Below are 9,082 nucleotides of genomic sequence, written 5' to 3'. Positions count from 1 at the left end.
AAAAATTGGAAACAGCAACTATCGAACTTGGAATTGCTCTTCAAAAGACTAAGAAAACACGATTTTAGAGCAAGCTCTAACAAGGCCCACCTATTATACTCAGAACGGGATGTCTTATTCTTTACCGTTAGTAGCAAAGAGATCAAAATTTCCCCTAAAATTGCCAATAAAATACGAAATTTTAAGAATCCAACCTCTAAAAAGTTTAAAGAGTTTTCTAGGACTCTGCTCTTATTCGAGTACGCATATCAAAGATTTTACGGAAAAAGTGGAACCATTTCAAATTTTTTTGGAAAAGAATTCAAAATTTTAATGGATAACTCAGCATTGCGAGCTACTCTAGAACCTTAAATGTGATATTATTCAGGCCCCATATTTGTTTCATTTAGATCCATCATTGGAAATCCGACTGTATTCAGATGCTTCGTCAATTTCCACAGGAGGAATTTTAGAATGTTATAACACTAAAACTAATCAGGAACGTGTTGTTTCCTAATGTAGTCTTCGTTTCACCAAAACTGAACGACGAACCTCAATGTGGCAGAGAGAGTTATATGCATTGATGTATGTCCTTAGAAAATTTCGATATTTTCTCTTGAATAAGAAAATTTAAGTTATTTATAGACGGTAAATGCCTGGCTTCACTCAACACCCAGTCCAACAAAGTCGAAAAATTTAGTCGCTACAAGATCTTCTTAGCAGATTATAATTTTGAAATTAACCATATTAAAAGTCAATAGGAAAGTTATGGTGTCTGTGTTCTTTGATTGCCAGAGTTGCTCGACTTCAAGGAACGAGGACCGTTCATCTACAGCACACGCTACTGTCAGACCTTGACACAGTTTCGGAGAGCCATCAGAAACAAAAGGCCTGGTTTATTAACCGCTGGAGTCCTGTTGCGTTACAAAGCGCATCCACATGTTGCAAACCAAGTGAAGGATTTGTTTCAACGATTCAAGTGGGAAATGTTTCAACACCCACCCTATAGCCCAGACCTTTAACGTTGTGACTTTCACATTTTGGGCCCCTAAAGAAAGCATTGAAAGGTCAGAGATTTCAATCTGACACTGAGGTTCAGGACGCTCTGCTTGATTGTTTTGATAGCCGTACGTTTTACATGGACGTCATTTGTAAGTTAGTGACACAGTGAAACAAGTGACTCAACGGTCATGGCGACTTCTTCTGAACAATACTTTTACTGCACGCTAACCATAGACGCCTCTAGATAGTGTACAAGTTTCCGCTCGAAATAAAGTTTATTTCATGAATTATGACCACTGAACGGATTTCAGTTGATTACCCCTTATACATTAATTTTATTACATGCAATTTTCCTTACATTTTCGCAATTTTATTTCTAGTGAATTCCTATTTCGCGCGTTTTATAACATTTCATCATTGTGACCCCCTACTTCGGTATTTAGTCTAATTCTAAGTTGTTCGGAATCAGCCAATTTCGATTCGTGCATGCCATCAATTTTTCTTACTTTTGCAGTTTTACTGCATGTTAATAATCGTTTTATAATCGATTTCTATATAAAACAATTTTAGAGATTTTACAGACAATTGTAGGGATTCTCTAGAGCTGCGACTGTAGTTGGCAATTATATGATTAATAATAAATGCTCTCAAAATTCTGTCTAATTCTTTATAGTCGTATTTCCCTCAATTTTACCTTTGCATAATTTGATCGAAGGTTTATGTGGTTATCTTCCGGAATTGTGGCACTGATCCAGCTGCTCGATTATGGAGCCCTTCAAGGCACTCACATTGATATTTTGGCATCGTCTATTGATCTTTTTCCGTTCCTTACTACAATTCTTTTTAACGCTGGTCTGCTATACAAAGGCAAGTTGGTATTGGAACTATCTTTTCCCATGCCGTAAGCGTCGGTGCACCACCGATGGGCAACTAGAGATATATCGCCAAAAATTGGGGGCCCCGCAGCAACGATCCACGGTGGCCCCACTTCCGTTTTGAAAATTATATCACCAGCAGCAGAGACGCAACGAAACGAGAAATGAAGAACAAAATTACTCCCCCAAAATATGTTAAATCGCCTATATGCGTAATGTGTTTACATTAAGGAGAGTCTGAAAAACACTAAAAGAAAGTTTTAAAAAAGTGTCCCGAGTGGGCGCGAACCACCAACCTTTGGATTACTAGACACGTGCTCTTCCGACTTGGTCACGGAGGCGGTGAAGAAAAAGTCGCTTGTAGAAGCATAAATCCTTGAGGTATTTTTAATTTGGCTAATCAGAGTGCTTCTGTAACCATATATATTCGGCGATAACCGTTTGAGATCAGATAAAGTCCGTTCTCTATGTAATTTTATAAAAAAATGTTGCGCGTCGATTTACTTTATTTCATGGTTCTCCCATATTCACTTTCAAATGATCGGCTACAGTTGTTATCTAAATTCATTCAATTATATGCACTCATCTCAATTTTCACTTCATGATGCAGAGCCAGGGATTACTCTTAACCCCCCGTAGCTCACTTTAGGAACAATTCGTCAGGAAAAAATAATCTATATTAATAACTGCATGTACATGACTGGCTATAGGTCGTGTTAGTCCCCTCGCGATTCTCTGCGACAAATCGAGGAAGCGCGGACCAAAATGAAGTCCTCGCTACTATGCGGTGGTAACTTCAATACCTAGACTCTAGATATATATTTCAACTCGACAAAACCCTGCCGCCAGTGGCACAGTAACGGCAATCCTTCGACGCGTCGCTATAGCGACTATCGACATTTACCGGTAAGGGGGCCACTAGGTTTTGGCAACGTTTACGGTATGGAGTTGTCCTCTCCGTTTTCTATCTTGGTTCTTCCATCTCAATTTCCGTCCCTATTACCTACATTTTCTCCTCCGTAACAGACTTCACATCCTTTATACTCCTCAAAGCTTATTTCTCCATCGAAAACGCAGTACTCCTCTCTCTACTTGTGTTCTCTCAATCATCTAGTTTTCTCTTGTCCTCTCCACATACAACATCGTCTCCCTTATCTTTCCATCCTCCATAAATTTCTTGGTTCTGGCTCCTTTAATGTCGATTAATGAATTTTCACCTTATCCCTACCTGTTCTTCACGTCTATTATCTATATTTACAACGCTCAGCTAAATTTCCCATCTTATTACCAACGCTAAAAATTCATCTCAGCCATCTATCATTTTCATTTGAAATTACTGCTTATAATTGTATAATTGCGGGAGAGTGATGTCGAGGTAAGAAGATACCGAAGGAATTTTGGTGGATCCCTACAAATTTTCTTCAACCCATTTCTGATGGAAGGTATAATCAAGTCAGGAGTAAATGGGAACCCCTTCTACTTTTACACTGACATCATAAAAATTATCCTAACTACTATAAACCCTAAACGTACCGCCATGTTAGTAATTAAAAAAATCACACTTACTACTCACACAAACGAATCTCTATGGGGATAGGCTATCGCAACCCTAACGTTAACAGGAAAATTCTGATGATAATGGGAGAGAAAAAAGAAAGCACTAGTCTTCAAACTGTTTCTACAACGAATCACACGCTACGATGAATCCTGTCCACAGCTATTCATGTCAGTAAACATGGCGTCTTGTCTACCGGATACTATAATTCATTATTTTTAACTGTTTTCAATGACGTAAATTAACTGTTTATGGCTCCCTACTACTTCCAGCCAGTTTACATGTCGATTAAAATTTAGGTTACCTAAATTTGAAAATGAAATGAAATTTTTGAGTTTTACGTCCCACGGTTATGCCGGTTAGGCTAAAGGAGACGGGTTACTTAAATTTCTGTCCTTTTAGCGTCAAAACCACCAAAATATCTGCAGCGAACAAAGGTAGTTGTAGCACAGATGGTTGCACATCAAGAAGTGATGGGAATCGCGCCTTGATATCGCAGCATCAGAAATAGTCCCAAGCAAAACAAAGAGCTTTGGCGGTGGGGAATATAAAACGAATAGGAAATGGTAGAATCTGGATAAAACCGAATTTCGGAAAGGATATGGGCGTCTCAAGAAGGACGAGGAGGGTCTAAATTATTCTGCCAACATTTAGATTGGTAGTTTATTCCAAGAATTCCTGCCCAATAGCGGGGCTAGGTTTTCATATAGCATTAAAATGATATTTACCTATTTGAAATACCCATATACAAAATATTATCATGAAATAATGTGCAAATAAAGGTATTATTCCCCAAAATATAATTTCTACTAAATTATTCCGAGCTTCCACATTAATTTTGAGTATACTAATAATCGACTGGTTATAATATATGAAACGGAACATATTTTTGAAAAATTGGCATGGTAGAGTACGTGATAAAATTAGTGGACCCCTCCCAATGAAGATTTCATTACGTAGATTGTAATGGTGCATTACAAGCTGCCTCGTACGCAATTTAAATTCTTATGGTTTCTAATTTTAGTTATTTAATAGATAGCAAAGAAGAGGAATACATATGTAAAGTATGATTCACATGTTTGAGTTGGTGGCGTTCGGTACCAGCCCTCGTATCGTTCTCGATTTATCCTATCACACCGACTGTCCCCGCCTTATGCAGAGACGTTTTGAAGTATGACTAGCGTCATACTAAAAGCCTATCTACTGCAGAAAACATATGTTAGTCGAACTCTTTAGTATGCCTCTAATTTTGCGTCAAAACGACTCTGCATAGGGCCATCCGTCTCTTGTACTGTGTTTTAGTGTTTGTGTTATTTTCACTGTATGTAGTGTTAAGTGCTAATATATTAGACTCCTTGGGGGCAATTATTCACTATGGCCTCCCAATCGGGTGGAACGCCTTTAACTTCATCCTCCGGCTTTCAGCCTGAAACCTTGATACCGGATCTACCTATGTCAGAATTGCGTCAGCCTCCAAGTCCGGCTATGGAATTCATCATTACCACCGATCAATCCTCTTCTTCTGTAACTGCTTCGCCTTCTGTTACATACAAATCCCATCATTTGGCTCTTTGTGTGGTGCACATCACTGCCAAAGATCATTCCAAGCCTGTGAGGAAACCCATCCAATAGCGCTTGGACGTGCTCTCTTTAAATCCAAAGTGACGGGAATCACCTGTTTTGATATCATAGGGCGCAATTTAATCAAGGCAACCTGTGACAGTGCTAATGCCTTGCTTAACAAAGGATATTCTCAAACAACAAGGTTGGACGGCGTACATACCTAACTATCTGTTGCTACTATGGGAGTTATTAAAGGAGTGCCTGTCGACGTATCGATGGAAGATCTACTCGCTGATATATACTGTGCTGGAACTTCTGTTGTACAAGCACGGAGAATAGAACGTTTGGTTCGCAACCCGCCCACTGAAGTTGTACAAGAGTCAGATGCTCCTAACATACTTACTGCTCCGCCGGTACAGCCAATTCGTCTTCCTACCACCCTAGTCGTCCTCACTTTTCACAGCCAATTACTTCCTATTGAGTGTAGGTTATATTATTGCCGTTTCAAAGTCGCACTTTATCTACCGTTATCGAAAATATGCCGCAAATGTTACGGATACAGGCACATCGCCAAAACTTGCAAATGCGCCGCTAGATTTCGTCAGTGTGGTCAGGGACATGTCTCATTTCAATGTTCTAAACCTACGATCTGCCTCCATTGTGGTGCATCCCACGTAGCTGACGATCCTGTTTATCCTTAACGCCAACGTCAAAAATTACAGGAAATTATGGTCAAATCTAAGTTATCCTACAATGAAGCACGCAGGCTACACCCAAGGCAAGCCACCTACGCTCAAACGGTATAGGCTTCACCTTGTTCAGATATCACATTTACTTTAGCTACTCGTTCTTCTGGAACACTTCCAAGTGCTGAGCGCCCATCACCTACTTCGCCGAGACGCCATGCTCGATCCACGGCTACTACCAGTATATCAGCAGATCGTGAAACACATTCTGACACGTTGCAAGAAACATCTTCCTCCAAGAGGCGAAAAGGTCTATACTCTTTGGAGACACCTCCCTTATCTGCTTTTTCATCTACTCCATCAGCTTCTTCCACTCGTGCTCACAGAGAATCACTACGAGATGTAGTGCGCCAATTTCAATCTGCACCTAAAATTCCAGATTGCACACCCAAGGACCCTTCTAATGTTCTCAAAAATCAGTACAAAGCCATTCGAACTGTGCTGTTTCATCAACTAGTGAGTACCAACTTCCTTAGCGATAGTGGCCTGGAACCTGCGCTTACCACAATCTCACATTTTAGAATGGCAGGAACTAATCTAATTATAATTTTACAGTGAAATATTCATCAAGCACAGGGTAAGCTATTGCCTTTACAACAACTATGTGCTATTTTTCGACCAACCATACTTCTGCTCCAAGAAGTCTGGTAATTTCATAATTTCCAACTACGCATCCCAGGTTATTGTCTACTACAAGAAGAACGACTGAATCATTACGGCGGTATAGCTCTGGGGATATAACACGGACATCCCTACACTCTCCTCACTGAGATACTACCTCCTCCGTCTCCACACACGCAACTTCAGGGAATACGTTTAGGAGCTATAAATTTCATCAACCTTTATTCACCCCCGGAATATCCTATTCCTGCTGTCTACTGGAAACGTTTGTTTCACCACTTCCCACACTCCACTGTCATCGGAGGAAACCCTAACACGAAGAGCCTCTCTGGGGCAATGCAGCAACGAACATGGTGGGTACTGACCTGATTACGGCTCTGCGCCACTGTACTTATCTACTAGCAAATGACGGTACTCCGACTAGGCTGCCTAATTTCAGGCCAGACCCAGTCCTCCTGACATCACCATTCTTAGTCCAAAGTTGTATATCCTTCATACCTGGCAAGTTCATGGCTATGCTTATGGAAATTACCACTTTCCCATTCTATTGACTCTCCACTCATCACAAGTCGCCCGTCCTCCATGCGACTTAGAACTGTTACTCCCTCATTCTATTCCTAAAGTCCATTTCCCAACCCGGCCTAATTCCTTTCACCAGCACTTCAAGATCTTTTCCGTGAGTGCATTACGGAATCGGACGAACCTTCAGGGAAACACCTTCAGGACACCATTGTGCTCGCTACCCGCAAAGCTGTCACACCTACGAAACCAACTACTTCTACAGCTCGCACCAGTCGTTCACCTTCAGCACTCCACCATGGTGAGACATAGAATACCAGCGCATTTGTAACTATCGCAGGAGTTGTCAATTGGAGTACCTGCGAAGCCGCTTACGAGAAACTTATCTTCGATATCAGGAAGCCCATTCCACATTTCGACGCACACAAGCTTCCAAGAAAGTCTCACTGGATACAGTTTTGCCGAACTCTAACTCTCTCCACCACATCTCAACGTTTATGGAACTATATACGGTCCAGAATGCACAGGTATCGCCTTCACCAGTTATATTTAATGAAGACTGGCTTACTTCTTTTCATGCGATGGATACTCCGGCCACTTCTTTACCCGCTCGTCAAAATCTGCAGCATGCTTGGTCCCTTCCGAAGTGGATCCACCTCTACTTCCGATTACAGCTACAGTGCTTCAACGACTGCTTCAGAGTTCTCCTTCCACCTCTCCCGGTGTGGATGGTATCACGTTTCGTCACCTTCAAATGCTTCCTGCCAGCGGCTTCAACTATCTGCTGCAACTGTACAACAGCGTACTTCAAACTTCACATGTACCGCAGTCCTGGGAATATCACCTAGTTGTTCCAGTTCCGAAACTCAATGTGTCCTCTGGGGACCCTAGCAGCTACAGACCGATCACGCTATTGATGTGCATATCCAAAACTTTTGAGAAGATTTTCCTTCAACGTCTCATGTGGGTGGTGGGCAGAGTATTACGATATATATCCCCCAACCATTGACGGGTTCCGCACAGCTCGAAGCACTCACGACGCTCTTACTAGTCTCGTCACTGACATATGGAGTACTTTCCAACAGAGGGAATACCTTATGGCCGTCCACATTGACCTCGCACGAGCCTACGATAGTGTACCTTTGGATGTGCTCGTCCACGAGTAATCTACACTCAAGATCCCAGCGAGATACCTCCGCTTCATCCATAATTGGCTTATACACCGACAAGTCTCAGTGCGTGTTTGTTACCACTATAGCAACCCCAGGATAGTATCTCAAGGATTACCACAGGGTTCTCCACTTTGCCCGCTTCTTTTTAATCTATTCACCATCACGCTTCATGGACAGCTCAGAACATTGGTAAGAGTCAATCAGTTCGCCGATGATTGTATTCAGCCGGAAAATCGCACCATGTCTTGGCCACTAATACTTCAAGATGCCCAACTCTCGCCAGTTTCACATCTTCATTAGCTCGGTATGACCTTGGACTCTATACTCCTTTGGAAAGCACATTTAGACACGCTTAACACTAAAGTGCGACCCGTTCTCATCCTTATTAGCGGACTCAGCACCCAACGATGGGGAATGGATATTAGGTCACAGTTATGTATTTTCTGTCAGTGCTTTTAAACAAGGCTTTTATATAGCTGCCCAGCTCTCTCTCCCCTACCTCGGAGTCTCAGTGAACTATGTGTTCGATTACAAGTGCAAGAACTCCGTTCCATACTTCGGCAACCTAGAAACTCACCGAACAGGACACTTCTGGAAGAAGCAGGTATCATTCCTTACAATATCCGAGCTTTTCATGTGGCTAAACTTTTCATCTGGAATCGAATGGCGGTAATAGTATACATGAGACCGCCCTTGTTTCCGGTGCTCCAGGATACTTCTTACTCTTGCATTACGTACGGAAATGATGTTATTTCATGTGCAAGTGGTAACAGAACACATAGGAAGCCCAGATCATCTTGTATTCACACTCCAATATAAAGTGTGAATACACCCTGATCTGCGTTTCTTCTGTGTTCTATTACCACTTCCACATGAAATACCATTTCCCTACGTAATGCAAGAGTAAGAAGTATCCTGCAGCACACGACATGCGATATGCGTTAAATCCCCCCCACTCATTTATAAAGTACAAGGGCACTACACATGCACATATAAAGTACAAGGGCAAATGTGAGGAATAAAAGTAAAAGGACAATAAGGAGCAGAAGG

The sequence above is a fragment of the Thermobia domestica genome, chromosome 2 (genome assembly GCF_964235325.1).
Source record: "Thermobia domestica chromosome 2, izTheDome1.hap1.1, whole genome shotgun sequence".
NCBI classification, from domain to species: domain Eukaryota; kingdom Metazoa; phylum Arthropoda; class Insecta; order Zygentoma; family Lepismatidae; genus Thermobia; species Thermobia domestica.
The sequence above is the reverse complement of the archived record's forward strand: the minus strand, read 5'-3'. Positions refer to the sequence as shown.